The sequence below is a fragment of the Physeter macrocephalus genome, chromosome 1 (genome assembly GCF_002837175.3).
Source record: "Physeter macrocephalus isolate SW-GA chromosome 1, ASM283717v5, whole genome shotgun sequence".
In the NCBI taxonomy this organism is placed as follows: domain Eukaryota; kingdom Metazoa; phylum Chordata; class Mammalia; order Artiodactyla; family Physeteridae; genus Physeter; species Physeter macrocephalus.
Window position 1 is genome coordinate 108456507 of NC_041214.2, and position 21857 is coordinate 108478363.

Sequence of the window (21857 nt, forward strand, 5' to 3'; positions counted from 1 at the left end):
TGTATTCACAGCCCTTCCTGCTCCTGATGGACAGGGTAAATTACACTTGCTATGTAGTGATTTCTTTTCTTGCATGCTGGTATCTCAGCACAGAGCCTAAGGTCCTCAGGTGATAGTCATAGCTTGAAATTTGTTGAAACTATTATTGTGTTTTCATGGTGAAACCATTCTTCTGGATATCAAGACCTCTAAACTCACAAAACCTAGAGCTGTAGGATGGAAGTGCAAAGAGTCACTGAGAGTGATGGCAGGTGGGGTCATTTCTGATTCCACACTTTGTTCTCCATTCCCTATCTATTGGGGATACCACACCATAAAAGGATCATTGATTTAAGAGTACATACTACATCCTGGAGTATAGTACCCATCCTTACAATATATCATCTTCAAGCTTATACCCCAGCTGTGCCTTTAAATTCTGTTCCCTAGCTTAATAGGCCAGTAGCTTTGGGTGTTACAATACATGACAGAAGGAGTGGATACCATGGTCATATACCGACTTCCAAACCTCCTTTGCTGTAAAGTGTGTCTCTATTATTGATGCAATGTTATATTGTGTGGGATCCCATGTTGTTGGATCAAATACTCTGAAAGCTCTCATACAGTTGTTCTGTGGGCAGGTTAGGCAAATCCACATGCAGAATATATATTGATTCTAGTAAAAAGAAATCTCTGACCCTTCCGGGATTGAAGGTGTCCAAGAAAGCCAACTTACTATGAATTGGCTTCGTTGGGTTATTTTGAGGGATAGTGGTGTATCAACGACTCATCAGTGGTCTCTGTTGCTGGCAGGTTGAACATTAAGCAGTAATGGTATGTAGCTCAGACTTGGTGAGTGTGAGTTCACAATGTTGGGCCCATATATAGCTTCCATACCTGCAACCTAGTGCTCATTGTGCTAGCACTAGCCAAAGACAAAGGCTAACTGATGTTAACCGACCACGTAAAACCATTTAGTTGTGTTTGACTCCTCAGTGAAGGATGTTCTTTGGAGGGAATTAAAATGGCATACAAAGATCTTCACGCTTTGTGCCTATTCCTGTGGGTTTTACATTAATCTATGGTAAAAGGATTATCTATTTGATGGTAAGTAGCTTAAAATCTCTTATGCTCTAGGAATGCAGATTTTATATTAAAAGAGCATGTGGTTGAAAAGAGCACCTATGGGTTGGGTGTTCAGGTATAAATGAGGAATACTGGATGTGGCTGTGGTACTAGCATTACTAGTGAGATAACCACCACCCCATCATCAACTTTGTCTTTTGGAGAGAGAACAATTTATGTTTAAGATGAGTCTCACTTTCTGCCTGGGATGCAAACAGGAAGAACCTAGTTTATAGTGTTATTTTGTTTTCCCATTTTATAGGAAATAATAACTATACATGGAGGAGAATAAAAGGTTACAAGGATTTCAAGTTTCATTTTATGCTTTTTGCTTTTAAGCTAAGTGTCAGACTGATCTTTCCATGCAACTAAGTAGCATTAGCTAGTAGAAAAAGTAGTCCCTCAGCTTGTGAACTGCGGAGCAATTATCATTAAATGTAGCCAATATAAATATTATAAATTCAACCCAAAACTACTTCCAGTAAGAGGAATAGGGGATGTCCTTTTTATGTCTCCATGTATGTGTCTTCAGAGAACTAAGAGCAGAAAATTTCGTTTGTATAAATTGGAGGGGATATTAACTATAACTTTCAATTTATGTAACACCTTGCTCCTGAATTCACACTCTGATTATTCCAGAGATTAAGGACTGAATAATGTTCAAAAAGTAGGCAAAAGAGACATATTTGCATACATACTACTTCATCAGAGGTAGACTTTCCAAGTGATCACTTCAGTCACATGCTCAGATCTTTAGGAAACCTGGTTTGGTTCTTGTCTGACCAAGCCTAGAGTGACTCTTTAAGGCTGGGCCTGAGGTATGACATACTGTACCATATTCAGACCCCTTTTACAATGTTTTTATCTCTACTATTGGTTTAATTTATGTATTTAATTTTAGTTTCCAGGGCACAATATGGCTAATTATTTGAGAACTGCAGAACCTTGTAAGTGAAATTTTTGCTTCCATAATTTGTGGCATATTAAGTATAATAATGTACATTTAATTTCCTCAAAAAGGATAATTATGCTAATAGAATTATTTGAATAAAATTTTATACTTTGTGCTGGATTATATTCTCTACCTACTAATTTATATTAATACAAGTCAGTAAGGAATTTTTAATAAGCCACTTCAATCCTGGGCAGTCAGGTCTGGGAACATCATCCAAGCACCACCTCCTCCCTTAGCATCCTGGGGAGAAAGGTGTGTCTCACAGTACCGGAGGGCCAGAATTCCTATCAGATAAAAGTTCATGGGGAACATTTTCTAGCTCTAATGTGTAAAACAGACAATTTGGGTGTATGGACTTTGTTGGAGGGAATAAACTAACTTGTGGACATCTGAGAACAAAGCCAGTTTCTTTGATAACAATTTTGTATTCTTTATAAAAACCAATCAAGAGTTGTATGAGCATTGTGTGGAAAGAGGTCTTATCTCTATTTCAATATTTAGGGAAGAGTGGTTTTTAAAGTCAAATTCAGGCTTCTAGTAGGTTCTACATCACCATGGTAGAGTATGGAGTTTAAGGGAGGGTAGAGATTAACATTAAGAACCAAGAACTTTGGGTGTATTGCTGCCATTTTTATTCACGTATTCTACATGATAATTATTATTATTACTTTAAAAAATTCCATTGCCTTTATTTAAAAAATAAAACTACTCATTTAGGAAACATAGACATCTAAGTCATCATTAGATATGGAGTGTGCAATTAATATGCTTGATCGGAAGGCCAGTACTGGTCACTAGTCATTGAAGCACTCATCCTTAAGAGACAAGTTTGGTTGGAATTTATTGCTGGGTTATTGAATTTGGTTTGTGCTTAGAAACCCATGCTTGTTTGTCCACTTACATGAATACCATGACTAGAGAATGTGTAAGTTTTCTCATACTTTTCTTTTTTGTTTTTGTTAATGCATTAAAATCCCATGGTTTGGCAAATGTGCATACTATGTGCCCATTATGGAGTTTGCTATGTGCCAGGTGCTTGTTATTACTGGTGGATTCTATTGTGGTAAAACCAGACTGAATGTCTGCCTGCATGGAGTTATTAGACATGTATTATCACGAATTTAAAGGGCTTAAATTTGGAACTATCCATTATTTTTTCTGTCCATAGATGTAATAAGCTACTAGGACAACATCCAAACAATACAGAGCTATAAAGAAAGAAAGTTTTCTATTAGGGCTACACTGGGAGGCCATGACTAAGAGCAGGGATTTGAGGTGTAGAATCAAAAAGACTTGGGTACAAATCCTGCCTTGAACATGTATTAGTTCTGTGTTCTTGGGTAAGTCATTTTCATTCTCTAAGTTTTAGTTTCATCATCTTATAATGTAGACAGTTATAATAGCTACCTAATAAGGTTGTTGTGAGAAGAAATGAAATTATTCATATATATATGTATGTATATATATATATATGGATGAGCAATACCTAGCACATAGTAAGCATTCAATAATTAGTAGCTATTAATAATATAACAGTTGATGAATCACCTTAGTAACTTAGCTAGCAAGTGTAACATACAGATGCATCCTTGCATTTTTAAACAAATTATCTACCTCAACTCAATAGAAATGTATTACCCAATTTGTGGATAAAGCTCAAACTGCTGCAAGAATTAAAAAAGAAATTCTACCATCATGGTTCACTTAATCTATAATGTAGAAGTTGCCACTGTGGTTCTTCAAAAGCAGACAACATGACTGGTGACATTAAAAGCCTCAATTTTGTATAAATAGAAATAAATTTTAGAATGAAAATGGTGACAAAAGACCTTATTTTCCAGATGAGAAAACAGACGTTATTTTCCAGATGAGATAAGAAATGAAGGATACTAAAACTTGTTTTGTTTTTTTCCCAATTATCTTTCTATAATTTAAAATTTGGAAGAAAAATATAATTTTCTTCAATACCCTTTATACACTTATTTAATTTCATGCAATGCTCTTTAAATGCACAAAAGGTAAACCCAAGAAGAGTTGAGGTAAATCTATGTAAACACACTATGAATTCTAGCGACGTTCTCATATCACTTGCTTGTGCTATTAAGATGTTTGAAATTTGGCCTCTTGTTCATAAGAAAACTCTTCCCTTTCCCTCTTTGATGATATTTACTTTTACTTTTTTTACACAAGATTTCCTATGAAAATCAATGGTGACACCAAGCCAAAATGTGAGACATTTCATGAAAGTGAGACTCATAGAATGCATTCTCAATGTGTTTAGTCAAAGTCGTTGTTCTCTGATGAGGAATTGGGTGTTTTATGTCAGCAATGTTGGTCTTTCATCCTGCAAGTTCAATAATCTTTTTCATGAGTTTTGGCTTGTGTACCTGAGGACTGTTTGCCTATAAATTACATTATAAAATTAATACTACATTAATACTGAAGACAATTGCTCTTGTGCTTCTGAGCCTTTGTGCTACAGTGAAAGTTAGTTATATTCTAGCTTATGGGAAATTCTGGGCTTTTAATATTTTCTTTGTCTAATGAGCTCACAAGAGATATTACCTGTACTTTGGAAAATTATGGGTGTTTTATTAATTGTTCCTCTAAATTAGCCTATCTAAGGTCACTTTGTCCTTGGACAGTTAATAGTTCCTTTCTCTGTGTTACTGTAACACTCTATTCACATCATTATTGTAGACCAGAACACAGTCTTATAATTATCTATTTACAATATTTCTCTTCCCCACTAGACTTGGAACCAGATGAGAGCAGAGATCTAGCATCCTTAGACCAATATCTAACTTGGTGAAGATCCAGACTAGACTTGGTATATGGTAGTACCATGTACTAATACATATTCCCAGAGATTTGCTATATTAGACTTTCTCATGAATCTGGTTAAGGTTTTCATGGTAATAGGATATGTCAGGATAGATAGCAAGTTGAGAATTAGTATTTATTAAATGCTTACTGTTTGCACTGTTTGTAGACTATCTTACTTAATTGTCACACTAACACCTGCAAAATGGTAGCATCTGCAACTTAATTTTTAATATTAGGAAGTTTTTACTCAGTACAGTTTAGAAATCATCCCAGTTTCATCAGGTCCTAAGGAATTAGGGCTTGAAAGCATAACTTTAGCCCTCCAGAACCATTATGCTATTATACAGTCTTCTGGCCAGACATAAAGGATCATCAGATCAAGGTTCAAGAGGGAGTAAAACAGTTAAAAACAGAGCCAAGAGACTTTCTAAAAGGACAGGGCACATCATAGTCACAAGGAAGTAAAGTTTTACTCATAATTTAATGGAAGGAAAAGGAATGTTCTATTTCAGGTCTTTAATGGTCATTTGTTTATTGATTGTTTATTGTTTACTATGTGTCAAATATTATCCTGGGATATGGCGATTAATAAGAAATAGTCCCTGATTTCACAAGGAGTTAACTACCTTAATGGAAGGAGATGGATGTTTAGTCAAATATATTTCTTGTTATAGGGATTATAAGTACCTATGACAGCATATGAAACAATATAAGAGGGTATTTAAAAACATGAACATTGACATCAGACAAACTTGAATTCAAGTTCTGACCCTGTTATTCAAAAAACTATAAGATCTTGGGCAAATTAGAAACACTTAGCCTTAAATTCTTCAGTTGTAAAATCAGGAAAATAATATACATTTTCATATAACTCATATGACTATTTTTTTTTTTTTTTTTTTTTTTTTTTTTGTGGTACGTGGGCCTCTCACTGTTGTGGCCTCTCCCATTGCGGAGCACAGGCTCCGGACGCGAACGCGCAGGCCCAGCGGCCATGGCTCACGGGCCCAGCCGCTCCGCGGCATGTGGGATCCTCCCAGACCGGGGCGCGAACGCGGTTCCCCTGCATCGGCAGGCGGACGCGCAACCACTGCGCCACCAGGGAAGCCCTCATATGACTATTTTTAAGATTAATTTGAATGTATGTCTTTTCACATAAAAAGCACTTATTATTATTAGTTATTATTGTGTACAGGCTATACTAGGTAAAAAAAGTTAAGTAGGCATTACTAGGTAGACAAAACAAGAAAGAACTTTCAAAAGCTACAGCTTATGAGAAAGGAAGGAGGTGGTTTTGGTTTTATTTAGTTAAAAAAAAACAAATTAAAGATTAGCAGCTTTCTGATAAATAGCACACATTGGAATTATATAAGTTCCCCGAAGGCCAAGTCCCCTGCCAAAGAAATAAGAATGAATTTGAAGATTTTTTCATATAACCAAGCTTCATAGGCATACATTTAGTTTGAGGATGACAAAACAAACAAAAGACACTTCCAGTTCACCCATTTCTAGTTAAAATATTTGTAATCTTCCATGCATATAGAATTTAAATAAAATTGCCAGCCACTGTGTTGACAAGTAGTACTCAGAAGAGTTTTTTGTGCCCAGGAAAGTACAGAATGAACTAAACATTTCAAAAAAGAGTAGATAGTGAGTAGGTGGGAGTATATTAGTCCAGTCATATCATGACATTGATGTGGCTGATTAGCATGTATTCAAAATAGCTATGATCAACCAAATACATGCTTACTGAATCTATAGACTGTCTTCACTAAACATAATCCATTTTGTAGAATCCTTTAGATATGTATTTAATACCCAAAGCATGATCACATATTCACACTAATTTAAAGCTGAACTCTCATTGTGACTTAGTGCTCTTCAAAAGGCAACCTAAATGTCCATCAACAGAAGAATGGATAGAGAAGATGTGGTACATATATACAGTGGAATATTACTCAGCCACAAAAAGGAATGAAATTGTGCCATTTGCAGAGACGTGGATGGACCTAGAGACTGTCATACAGAGTGAAGTAAGTAAGTCAGAAAGAAAAAAACAAATATTGTATAAAATAGCTTATATGTGGAATCTAGGAAAATGATACAGATGAATATATTTGTAAAGCAGAAATAGAAACAGAGACGTAGAGAACAAATATATGGACACCAAGAGGGGAAGGGGTGTGGGATGAATTGGGAGATTGGTATTGACATATATACATTACTGTGTATAAAATAGATAGCTAATGAGAACCTACTGCCTAGCACAGGGAACTCTACTCAGTGCTCTGTGGTGACCTAAATGGGAACGAAATCCAAAAAAAAAGGGGATATATGTATACATATAGCTGATTCACTTTGCTGTACAGCAGAAACTAACACAACATTGTAAAGCAACTATACTTTAATAAAATTTTTTTTTAAAAAAGGCACCAAAGGAGTTACTGTGTTTGATCAAGCAAAGTAAATATTTGGAATTCTTTTTTAAAAGTCATAGAATCTTTATTTGAAAAAAAGATGATCTTAACCACTCCTACCACTCTGATAGCAACTTAGTTCTTGAATTTGGCTGATGTCATCTCTGACCTTTCATAAGGTTTCTGTAGGAAGATCAATTCATGGACTTCCTTTAGGAGTTAAGCCTATTGTCCAATTGTTCAAAGTATTAAAAAAGTCTTTTTTCCCCCAAATGTAAGTTCAAAGTATCTTTTCTTTAGCTCTTGGGCACTGATCTTTTCCCTACTATAATCAGAGATTGTGGATAACTCCCTTACTTCATTTATATTTTTAACTTGAAGTTATAGACTGTGATCAAGTGTCTACTAGACATTTTTTGTGTGGCCTCCTAGAGAGATATGGTGCCCCCTCAGTATTTCTCTACTTTTTATCAATCAACCTTTTTGTCACTTTTGCTACCTTTTCCCCTCCAGGTTTTTCTGTCCCTTTCATTAACCTGCAGGAGTTTGGTCTGTACCACAATATCCCTTCTGATGGTCACACTAGGACTAGGTGGCTCTTGCTATTCATCTGCCACACAGCCACTTTGTCACGTAGCCCTTGTATTGTATCTCTACCAGCTGCATGTTTTTCTTTCTCTGTAATGCTAGTGATACTCAGGAGTTGGTTTAAGTGCTCACAGTCACATTCCAAAGCTACTCAGAATTACGTCTTTTCCTCAGGCTGAAATTCCATTTGACCTGAGAAGGAGAATATAGGTGATTTCATGCTTTAAACCTGTTCCTTAGGTTTTATCAGTGCTGAGTTTGGAAGGCCAGCAGGTTTCATTAAACATTAATTGAAGGGGAAGATTTTTAAAAATAATAATAAATTATTCTTTCTGAATTCTTTCTTAGATTGTCATACATTATGAATTTAATACATATTTGTGCAACAATTTATGTTGATATAGTGTCTAAGGCATTGGGTCAAGTGCTGCAAGAATTAAAATTATTGGTAGGAGAACTGTTTTTCCATTTATTAATTGTTTTCCTAGGGATGCAAATGTACTTGGGATCTATACAAAGGTAGATTTAAGGATCTATACCTATTCAGATCCTGAATTCCCCACTTGTCTGACTTGCTTAAATCTTTTGTTTCTCCTCTGTAAAACTGAATATAATAATAACACCTATCTCATGATATTGTTGAAGGTTTTTAACGAGGTCATCTATGTAAAACACTTAGTGCTTCCACATAGGAAGCACTCAATAGTGCTTGTTATATTTATTTTGTGCTTGTAGGGGACACTTGTTATTTTGGCTGCCCAGAAATCATATATTCTTTTTATGAGGAGGCCAGAAAGTCTGGAGTAGAGTGGAAACAGAGTGGAAATAATTGCTTTTCCCACCTCCAGAAGTTATAACATTGTCTCCTGGGATTTACACAAAAACACATAATGGGTTAAAGATCGGTATTTGTAATCATAGTGGAGATTATGAGGCAGCAAAGTGTAATACCCAGCCCTAGTGGGGGCGGTACTGTAGGCAGATGATTTCTTGGCTTCCCCAGACTCTCAACCATCTCTTCAATTCAGAGAAACCTCCTGGTTCTGAGTTTCCTGTACCTTCATGGAAACTCTCAACAGGCAGTAAGCTGATGCAATGATAGGACTCATCTCATTGTTTTGTCTCTAAGGAATTGTTGTCCTTGCTGCCTGTTGCCTAGTGTCTCAATTGTCCTTTACTTTTTCATATATCTTGTCCGTGTACTTTAGATATTTCAGGTGGGAGCGTAAACCTGGTCTCTGTTACTTTCTCTTGACTGAAGTGGAAGTCGTAATCTAGTTTTAGTCAAGTACACAGCTCCAAATCAAGGAACTTTGATGAGACCAGGTTGTATACTGATGCCCTTTGTTCCTATCTATGCTCTGCAATAGACTCACAAAAAATGACATTTTTGCATAAGTAGAATTGGTTTCTGTTGTGTAACTCAGGAAATGGGAGGCTTTAAAAACTGTTGAGTATGGCTTCAGTTGTAATTGTGGGGCTGTATTCCCCACTTAACTTCGAATCTCTAGATTCAAAGTTGATTTAATAAATATTTCTTCCCAAATATTCATCTGGAATTCTGCCCTCCTTTTGTTTGCTGAAGAGAGTAGCTAGATGATACTTGTAACTGATATATTTATTATTAAATTTTTTTTTTTTTTTTTTTTTTTTTTTTTTTGCGGTACGCGGGCCTCTCAGTGTTGTGGCCTCTCCCGTTGCGGAGCACAGGCTCCGGACGCGCAGCCTCAGTGGCCATGGCTCACTGGCCCAGCCGCTCCGCGGCATGTGGGATCTTCCCAGACCGGGGCACGAACCCGTGTCCCCTGCATCGGCAGGCGGGATCTCAACAACTGCGCCACCAGGGAAGCCCTAAATATTTTATTTATACATTTCCATAGTGATATGTTGACTCTATAAAATTGTGACATTACTTTGCACTATTGATATTGGACATGAAGGGGGAACTTAGTTAATGTCATGGGTGCCACTGGAATTTTCAATGAACATAACTGGACCTGAAATACAAAGTTATCAGGATGCTGATTGTGGTGTTGTAGAATTCTAGCTCTTCCATTCTCAGACTGTGAGGATTTTGTTAATTATTCTGCCCCTCATGTTCCTTATCTGTTAAATGGAGATCATAAGATTATGGTGAAGGTTACATAAAATAAAGCTCAATAAATGGTATCTACTATTATTTTCCACTCCTATGCCACTCTTATTTAGGAAGAAATTATAAATTTTTCCAAAATATCACTCCATGATATATCAAAATATAGATGCAAATTCCTTACAACAGTTTTGAGGTATTGCTGCAGTGTCAAGACTACAGTGCAAAACAAGACCATGATCTTGATATTCCTTACTTATTTCTTTTTTATTTCTTACATAGAAATTCTACCACACTCAAGAGTATTCGCTCTGCGTTGCCTTCATTTATTCATCACATGCCTATTTCAATGGCTCTTTGAACTTCACTTCTCCAGCAGACACTCTTTTCTCACAGCTCACCAAAATGTATTTCTTCTTTCATTCAAATACTACCTAAAATTGTATATTTTACAAAGTTCTTCACTTAGCACTCAAGTTGAAGTTTGCCAACCTGTGCTATGTTGAGACCTAGTAATTAATAAAGGTATCTCATCATGCATCACTTTTAATAACATGGACTTTACTGATTTTTATTTGCTTACCATTTGGTCTCCATATTTTAGTATTTTGCTTATTTGGTTTATTTTATTTATTTATTTTAAAATTTTTATTGAAGTATAGTTGATTTACAATGTTGTGTTACCTCCTGCTGTACAGCAAAGTGAATCAGTTATATGTATACATATATCTACTCTTTTTTAGATTCTTTTCCCATATAGGTCATTATGTAGTACTGAGTAGAGTTTTCTGTGCTATACAGTGGGTCTTTATTAGTTATCTATTTTATATATAGTAGTGTGTATATGTCAATCCCAATCTCCTAATTTATCCCTCCCTCCTTCTCCCCTGGTAACCATAAGTTAGTTTTTTACATCTGTGACTCTGTTTCTTTTTTGTAAATAAGTTCATTTGTACCATTTTTTTAGATTCCACATATAAGTGGTATCATACAATATATGTCCTTCCCTGTCTGAATTACTTCACTCAGTATGACAGTCTCTAGGTCCATTCATATTGCTGCTCAGCCATAAAAAAGAATGAAATAATGCTATTTGGTTTATTTTAAACAACAAATTACTAAATATGAGTATCTATATATAGTGCTATTTTAAAATAGGGTTACAGCCCTTGGTAATTTTATTTTATTTAAGAAAAACATACTAGTTTAAAAATTCCATTATGATTTCCCTCTATGTCTATCTCTATATCAGAAGATGAGTAACACTGAAAAAAAAAAAGGCTGTGATGGAGCTTATCCCCTTTATTTATTTAACTATTTTTTGGTTCTTTATTTAAAGAAGTGTAGTTTGAAGAGAAACTGCATTTTCATTGAAAAATAATATTGAACGTCTATTGTTTGCTGTAGTTTCCCATGTTTTTTGTCATCACTCAGATTCTATAGGGTAATATATTATTTATATGTTCATAAAATAAAAGATATATATTTTTATTAGTCTAACCCAGTCTCTCCAAATAAATAAAGTAGCAATTAGAGCAAGAACAAGAGAGCTGTCTGTCTAAAGGCTACCAGAAAGAAATGTAAAGAGTCAATTGGTGTATACTCAAATCAAAGCCAATGCATATTTGAAAATCTGAAACAGTACAAACTTGAAAATACATAAAGTTGAATGTTTACTTGACTTACTTTTATGTTACTTTTGTACTTCTGTCTTATGTGAATTACGGTTTCAAAATGATGTTTCCATACTCTATTTTCTATCATTCAATGAGGAGTCTTGTCTAAACCTATTGATCAATATTCCTGACTAGCTCTCATCATGCATCTACAGAGATGTGTGTTTATGGGCCATCAGCTATTCTACTGAATAATGATCTTTTATGAAAGGTTGTATTTAAATAGACATTCTTGGTATTAGAATGTACTATAACATAGCTCTTCAGGGTTCTCTATCAAAAACTAAGTATTACTGAACATTTATTATAGTATTTAAGACATTGGCCTAGGTGCCAGAGCAATATAAAACATGACAATGGCCTTTAGAGAATGGAAAGTCTAGTTGCAGAGGTATGGAGACACATCTAAACAAGTGAAAAATGATTCTTAAGTTATTGAATATCTACTATGTTCCAGCCACTATTCCAAGTATATAAGATATAATGATAAATAAAATAGGCAAAGTCCATAGAATTATATTGAATGGAAGAAAATAATATCCTCAAGAAGAGTTTAACTGGTTATTCGGAAATGAATTATGTGAATGTCAACACAAGTGTGTAATTAATAAATGCAATATATGGATTTACATGTATGTTCAACAAAAATAAAATGCAGTCCTAGGACAGGTGCACTTTAAAATCTGAGATTTTAATTATCTACTATAACTATTTTGACTATGTGTGATTTTCAACTTAAATAGACCTTAAATTTAGATAAGAGGGAACAAAACTGATATAAAACAAACAGTAGAGTATTTTCTTTAAATAAAGCCATTGGCTTTTGAATGTTTAATTTGATCGTTTAAAAAACATACATCCATTCAGAGATTCTCTGAGTCCAGCAGCCTTACCCAAGAAGTAGATTTTATCAGATTTGAGACTCAAACTGATATTGGCAAATCATTTAATGTAACAAAAATGGATTTTTCTCATTTGTAAAATGGATATAATAAGGATACCTACCATATAAAGTCATTGGGGGATATTAAATGAGAAAATGTAATTTGTCAGTTTTATATATTAAATACTATGAGTTCTAATCTATACATAAAATACCTATTAATATTATTAATATCTTACATGTCTGTCTTGTAATTTGAAGATCTTAGGATCATTTTTATAATGCTGATCAAGGCCACTCTAGGTCACTTGAGTCTGTACCATTTTTTCCAAGAGATAAGTACTAGGAAGAAATTGTTATTTATCAAATACAAAGCAAGAAAAACAGAATCTCATCCACTAAAAGAATAATTATTAGATCACATCACTAATAGATATTATTAATTAACCATTTTTATGAACTAAACATTCATACTTAAATAATTCTATGAGGTAAGTACTATTGACCTTGGCTTAAAGATGAAGAAACTGGGTTTTCCTGGTGGTGTAGTGGTTAAGAATCCTCCTGCCAATGCAAGGGACACGGGTTTGAGCCCTGGTCCGGGAAGATCCCACATGCTGCGGAGCAACTAAGCCCGTGTCATAACTATTGAGCCTGCGCTCTAGATCCCGCGAGCCACAACTACTGAAGCCCACATGCCTAGAGCCTGTGCTCTGCAGCAAGAGAAACCATCTCAATGAGAAGCCTGCGCACCGCAACGAAGAGTAGTCCCCAACTAGAGAAAGGTTGCGTACAGCAATGAAGACCCAACACAGCCAAAAATAAATAAAAATAAAATAAAATAATTAAAAAAAAAAGATGAAACTGAGGTTCAGAGTGCTTAGATGAATTGTACAACGTCATATTGCTGATAATGAGAAAAATATTTCAATCTAGTTCTAACTATCTTCAAAGATTGTACATAAAATTCTGAATTGGAGACTGTGATGGATATGGAGATGCACTGCCTTAGTTCTTCTGATGAACAGTATGTTGTACCAATTGCTCCTTAAAGGATCTTTCAGTGATGGTGAACTCTGCTCAAGGCATAGAAGTTTCCAGGGTGGCCCACATTCAGTGACTGATGGGGCAAAGATAATTCCACTATTTTGACCCAACTCGAGGCAACTCTGATGGGCTATTTTAATACCAAAGCTTCTTGTGTGCTTGGTTGAGGTTCTTAGCCTGCTCATATTATAAACTGAATTTCTTCTCAGCCTGATCTTGATTCCTCCTCCTTCTTCCACTAATGTTGATTCCAAGAGTACTCCCTAAAATATCCTAAACACTAAGTCAATCTCAGGTTTGTTTCCTGGAGAATCCAACCTGCAACACAGAAGGTCAGTTAGAGAATGGTCTATTGGATCCTTTGGGCTAACTCTTAGTATCCCAACTAATTTTATTTTATTTTTTTATTTTGGAAGAGATGTTTTAATGCTAAACTGTCAATTCACATTTATAAATACTTTCTGACAACTTCCTTTCTATAGATTTTGATCTGATAAAACAAGAGACAAAATTGACAATTTTTTATTTATGATTGAAAGTAAGTGAAATAAATTTTATACTCTGAAATAGATATCTTACAAAAAAGTCTCTTGGTGATAACATATTTGCAAAATGAACAATATCTGTCTGGTTTTGGTGTAATAGATGGACTTTTAGACTGTGGCCTGGAAAGGCTGAGTTTTTGCTTTGCCCATTCAGATAACTAGCTAGATAACATAGGGCAACTCTACCTTCTCTTAGCATCTTATCTCCAAAAATAAAATGTTTTTACCTTATTCTTTAGGTCCCTTCCAATTCCAAGAATATTTTGTTTTTTTATTTCTGGTTGATCTTCAGAATTTTTTAGCATTAAGCCTCTCCATTTCCTTTAGTCTTTCTATGAAGTAGTTAATGAATTATAAACAATTACTTAAAATCACTAGTAGGGTTTTAAAGGAACCCTGCAGTGAATCATTTACAGTGTAAAAAAATCACCTCCTAATTTATGTGCTTTGTAAACTCAGATTTATCTACTGGAATATGTTACTTATTCTAAGAAAATTTGACCTTTGACAGTGGGGTAGAGGTAACTTCTGAAAACTGTCACTCTTCGGAATGTAATTTTAAAGGTAAAAAATGGCACCATATTGAGGTCACATTTTTAACATTTTAACATTCCTCACCAATAAAAATTCTCCAGTTTTTGTGACTGAGAATATTATTTCTGAGTATACTAAAATCTTTAGAGCTTCTGTACTGTATTCATCAGCAGTTAGTTATACATGTCCTTAAAGATAGCCTTGACATCCTTAATACCCTCTGAGAACACAGAGGGTACACAGAGGTTTTATTTTCACTGCTTTGGCAATAATGTACACTCTGCTTCATTTCTCCAAATAAAACTATGTTAAAACTATTTATTTTGCCAAGTTATGTTGGAGGAAATATTTATTCTATCTACTCATCTGGGCTCATGCTAAAATATCAAAACTGATGATGCATTACGAGACATGAAAGTTTAACCAAAGAAAGATAATGCAAAAGTGACACTCCTGCAGGAAATGTGCTATATATTATGGATTATGTATAAATTCAAAATCTTAAAACTTATAATTTCCAGATGTCTCGAGCACAGTGGTAGAATATAAAAAATATTGTTTGTCAAGTTGTAGGTCATCTATCCAGATAGTCTCAAAAATCAACTCTAGGAGTCTCTGAATCTGGCTACCTCATCTGCTTGAAGTTCCTAGATTGGAGTCTCTGAATCTGGCTACCTCATCTGCTTGAAGTTCCTAGATTGTCCTCATCAAAATTCATTGCTTCTCTTTTTTCTCTTTCATTGAACTTTGTTTTCATGTCTGTTGCACTCAATTTCTTCTCTTTCTATTACATATATTTGTTTATATATTCTCTTCCCTTATTAGATGATAAACTTTTGAGAGAAGTTTATTCACCTCTGAATCCATGAAAATCTGATTGTACAATGCTGAGAGTAAGCACAAAATAGTATTAGTTGAAAATGGGTTAAATCTAGTCTGAACAACATTTCCATATTCTGCATTATCTTTTTATTTTTAACTGTAACCTTATATAAACAAACAGAAAGAACATAACACAACTTTGGTGATGGAATGTTTATAGCAATGAAAATTGTTCTGAAGAGTGGAGAGTGTTTTACAAGTTAGAATCCAAACTGAATATGATTATAATGCTGGAGAAGAAGTAAGAGGCATAACTATTTTATGGTAATTGTTATCATCATATTGCAGATTATTTCATTCTTTACCTCTAAATTTTAGAAACAAAATCTCTGAAAGTGAAAACATATTTTCAAAATGCCAGTAGAACTCTTTGGAATTTGGCATATTGATCCTATGACTCATCTAGAAGTATGAAGAGGCAGAAATAAAAACATAACTGTTATTTTACCTGTTCTTTGAATAAGCTAAAATCAGAAGGATACAACTAGGAGTATCTCCTTTCCCAATGTTTTCAATAGCTTCTGTTGTTTGTTCCATTTCCATCCTGCAACAAAACGTCTTGTAGGTCTCTGTACTTCATCATCAATTGCAGAGCCAAAACGATCTCATTTATATGTAGTAAAAAATCTAGTCTTATACATGTAAAAACTTTTACTCCTTTCACCAGTTTCACCTAGACTTACCCTACTCTCCCATTCAGAGTGATGAAAGGGGTATTATCTGTCCTATTTTGTCCACTTTTGCTAGACTGCTTCTGACTCCTCCAGGACTGGGAAGGAATAGGAGTATTAGCAGAAAAAGGCAATATTGGTGGTATAGGAATTTTGTGCTGGCCACCCTTTGTGTGGCTGGTGCCTGTACAATGTGTGTCTTGTGAAGTATTTTTGTTGACTCTTCTGAGAGTCCCCTTATTAGGGACACCCATAGTGCATCCTTTACATGGGTGATAGACTTCTTGATTAAATATCTGTTATGGTCCTCAGCTCCTACACTCAGACTGTATGCCCTGAACAAACTATCTCCTGGGGTCCTCTTGACTCAGCAGTCAGCCTCCTTTAGTAAGGTTATTGCCAGATTGCTTATAGCCTGTTTAAGTTTGTAGTATCTAATTATGACACTGAAAACTACCTATTTTTGTTATAAAATAGAATGATATTTAGTATAACATGACTTATTATGTGAAAAAGATGCCCAGTATGACTTCAAACTTGTTATAAATCCATATGGATGTTTGCACAAACTAGTAAAAGCATTTCCTTAAATATATTAAGAATCTTTAGCTTTGGGATTACAAGTGATTTTTATTTTCTTCCTTGTGGTTTTCCACATTTTTCAATTTTTCCATGATGAACATTTATTGTTTTAGTAAAAAGAACAAAAGTCAATGTCTTTTGAAAAATAGCATTTTAGAGGATTTTGAGGTGAAAAACAAAGGCTATTTTGAAAGTGAATATTACTGCAGTGTCTGATGGAGGCAGCAACAGCACCAGAAGAGAAAGAACAGGTGATGCTAAATCAGAGTTTAGAGGCATGTTGCCCCCAAATTTATGTCCACCCAGAACCTCAGAATGTGACACTTGGAATAAAGGTCTTTGTATATGTAATTAAGGTAAAGATCTTGAGATGAGATCATTCTGGATTCAAGTGGGCCCTAAATTCAGTGATCAGGGTCCTTATAAAATAAAAGGGAGGCAGATTTAAAGCTCATAGAGACCCAGACAGTAGTCACATGAAGATGGAGGCAGACATTGGAGATACCCAGCCGCAAGCCAAGAAACACCAAGGGTTGCCCTCAACCACCAGAAACTAGGATATAGGCAGGGAACAGACTCACCCTCAGAGCCTCCAGAGGGAACCAAACCCATTGACACCTTGATTTTGGCCTCTGGTCTCCAGAACCGTGAGATAATAAATTTCTGTTGTTCTAAGCCTTTACATTTATGAAGATTTGTTGCAGCAGCCTTAGAAACAAATATGGTGAGTAAGAACCAGGAGCACATCCATTGGATGAGCAGTTTCTACTTTGGATTTACTTCACAACCTTTAAGGTAATATTCAAGAATATGAACTCTACAAAACATAGTGATCGAAAAATTAGGACTAAAAGAGAGAGTCATCAAAAGGTTTGCTTTATGTTCTTTGTGTTGGATATGCAGAAATAAATAAGGGAGAAAGGTAATATGTGAACGATGTTTCAAGAAGCTCTTTTCCACTCCCTTACTATGCCTTCGCATACTGTGTAGCAAATGTTATGGGTGGAGTGGGTGAATTTTTTTGGTTTTTGGGTTTTTTTCTCATTGAATTTTTTTTCTTTCCTTAAATCAAAAATAGCAAGTAATATTTTTTCAAGTGATTCCTAAAAATGTGAATTGGACTCTATATGAAATATTTAAATCAGGGAGCTGCTTTTAAGGAAAAATCACTGTTTGCCACAACACTTCCAACTGAGAAGCAGAGGGTGGTAATAAATAACTGTTACTTTAGAGTATTTCAATGTATTGGATAGAACAGCAAAACATATTATGAGCCATGATGATTATTTCAAGGAGACTGTTTTTCCACAAGCATTGGTTTTCCAAGTCTGGGCTCTGGGAAATGATTATTAGGATCCATCCAAATCAAGGTGTACAGTGAATAATCAAGAAATCCAGGGTCTATTGTGTGGCACAACCAGAGTTCCACAGCTTGAAATAAGATTTGTGTTGAATGACAGGTGTGAAGAGATATAATGTTGATATTTAGGATGTATATGAAATGCTGGGTCTCTGTTTATTTCTTTGCCCTATCATTGACCACTCTTAACTGAAAAAGGAGGAAGGGAAAAATAGTATAAATGAAACTTTAATTTATTAATGTGATTTGAGTTTAATGAGACCTTAAGCTATTGATATTATTTATTTATATATTTGATATGATAGTCATGATATTTATTAATTATAATAGATATTCTTTTTATATTAATATTCTTGGTTTTATTAATGTTGAAATATTTTAATTTGTAATTGATACTTTTTTTTTACTAAGAAGTTCTAAATAACTTTACAAGATTAAAAACTAGTATTGTGAAGTTAAAAAAAAAATCAGAAACCCTTTAAAAAACAAGTTCTTAACCTAGTGTTCATAATTATGATCTTTGAAACCCCTAAGTGTTTATGTTGAATTTTATGTGTATCTGCTCATTAATTGGGGCAGTGGCTTCATAACTTTGATCATGTTCTCAAAATATTAGTGGGCCCAGAAATATTAGGGACCACTATTCTGGAAAGAGAAGAAAAATCATTGTACCAATAACCCAGAATCATTATATTCATAGAGTATTGAATTTTTCAAAATTCTTGTAGACAAAGTAAAACGCACACAGAAACATAAAAGCTATATATAGTTCTTGTATAATAAAGAGGTACAATTTCATTTGCAGAGATAAATTTTTTTCTAAGTTTCAAGGGAAATCAATCATATGGCTGCTTCTACAATAAATATAACATAATTTAATTTCCAAATATCTTTGACAGCGGGATTGCAAAAGAAATGAACTCTTTAAATTGATGTTTCTAGTGAAATGGAATGAAAGAAAGACTGAAGACATAGCTTTACCTCTTAACTGTGAAGGCATGACTATGTGTTGGGGTAGGGGGGAGTAAGTAATATGGACCAGATGTAATAATATAGGAATATAGCTCCAGCCTGGAGAAATGGAAGCTTAACATATCTTTTAGATGAACTTCCTCAAATATCAGAGAGAGCATGTGGTGAATGTCAGTCATTGCACTGTTGAATTCTTTGGCATTGGCCTAAAGAGAAGTTGGTTAGAAGGATCATTTATTCTAAGAAATTGGTTAGAGGGATCATTTATTCTAAGAACTTGATGACAATATTTATTGGTTTGTATCATGTTGAAGAGACCATCTAAATATGCACAGGTGCTGGCAATAGATGTGCGCCAAAACAAGATCAAACTTTTCTCAAAGGTGAATGTTTTAGCTCAAACACTTGGACAATTAGTGCAGAGGTTAGAATTAAAATTCAGACTTACTAGCTGCCTTAAACCATTTAAATTGTAATGTTGGGCCTATAGGATATTAACTTTTCACAGAACTAAATATTGATGGGTCCACCAGAATATTTTTAATGATTTTATTTATATTATTGACTTAGACAATAGCAAATATTTAACAAAGTTAATATAGGTTTAGCATAGTTGTAGCAAGTTTTTTTTTTCTGATAGTGTTACTTTTTTTTCACATCTTTATTAGAGTATAATTGCTTTACAATGTTATGTTAGTTTCTGCTGTATAACAAAGTGAGTCAGCTACATGTATACATATATCCCCATATCCCCTCCCTCTTCAGCCTTCCACCCACCCTCCCTATCCCACCCCTCTGGTGGTCACAAAGCACAGAGCTGATCTCCCTGTGCTATGCAGCTGTTTCCCACTAGCTATCTATTTTACATTAGGTAGAGTATATATATCAGTGCTGCTTTCTCACTTGGTCCCAGCTTCCCCTTCACCCACTGTGTCCTCAAGTCCGTTCTCTATGTCTGCATCTTTATTCCTGCCCTGCCACTAACTTCATCAGTATTGTTTTTTTATATTCTATATATGTGCATTAGCATCTTCTGCCCACTTTTGGATTGGGTTGTTTGTTTTTTTAATATTGAGCTGCAAGAGCAGCTTGTATATTGTGGAGATTAATCCTTTGTCAGCTGCTTCATTTGCAAATATTTTCTCCAGTTCTAAGGGTTGTCTTTTCATCTTATTTATGGTTTCCTTTGCTATGCAAAGCTTTTAAGTTTCATTAGGTCTCATTTGTTTATTTCTGCTTTTATTTCCATTTCTCTAGGAGGTAGGTCAAAAAGGATCTTGCTGTGATTGATGTCAAAGAGTGTTCTTCCTATGTTTTCCTCTATGAGTTTTATAGTGTCTGGTCTTACATTTAGAACTTTAATCTATTTGAGTTTATTTTTGTGTATGGTGTTACAGGTAGCTGTCCAGTTTTCCCAGCACCACTTATTGAACAGGCTGTCTTTTCTCCATTGTATATTCTTGCCTCCTTTATCAAAGATAAGGTGACCATATGTGTGTGGGTTTATCTCTGGGCTTTCTATCGTGTTCCATTGATCTGTATTTCCATTTTTGTCCCAATACCATACTGCCTTGATTACTGTAGCTTTGTAGTATAGTTTGAAGTCAGGGAGCCTGATTCCTACAGATCTGTTTTTCTTTCTCAAGATTGCTTTGGCTATTTGAGGTCTTTTGTGTTTTCATACAAATTGTGAAATTTTTTGTTCTAGTTCTGTGAAAAATGCCATTGTTATTTTGATAGGGATTGCACTGAAAATGTAGATTGCTTTCGATAGTATAGTCATTTTCACAGTGTTGATTCATCCAATCCAACAACATGGTATATCTCTCCACCTGTTTGCATCATCTTTGATTTCTTTCATCAGTCTTATAGTTTTCTGCATACAGATATTCTGTGTCCTTAGGTAGGTTTATTCCCAGGTATTTTATTCTTTTTGTTAAAGCAATGGTACATGGGAGTGTTTCCTTAATTTCTCTTTCTGATTTTTCATTGTTATGTATAGTAATGCAAGAGATTTCTGTGCATTAATTTTGTATCTTGCTACTTTACCAAATTCATTGATTAGATCTAGTAGTTTTCTGGTGGCATCTTTAGGATTCTCTATGTATAGTATCATGTCATCTGCAAACAGTGAATTGATTAGATCTAGTAGTTTTCTGGTGGCATCTTTAGGATTCTCTATGTATAGTATCATGTCATCTGCAAACATTGACAGTTTTATTGCTTCTTTTCTGATTTGGATTCCTTTTATTTCTTTTTCTTCTCTGATTGCTGTTGCTAAAACTTCCAAAATTATGTTGAATATAGTGGTGAGAGTGGGCACCCTTGTCTTTTTTCTGATCTCAGAGGAAATGTTTTCAGTTTTTCACCATTGAGAATGATGTCAGCTGTGAGTTTGTCATATATAGCCTTTATTATGTTGAGGTAACTTCCCTCTATGCCTACTTTCTGGAGGTTTTTTATCATAAATGGGTTTTGAATTTTGTCAGAAGCTTTTTCTGCATCTATTGAGATTATCATACGGTTTTTACCATTCAGTTTGTTAATATGGTGTATCACATTGATTGGTTTGCATATACTGAAGAATCCTTGCATTCTTGGGATAAACCCCACTTGATCATGGTGTATGATCCTTTTAATGTGCCATTGGATTCTATTTGCTAGTATTTTGTTGAGGATTTTTGCATCTATGTTCATCAGTGATATTGGCCTGTAGTTTTCTT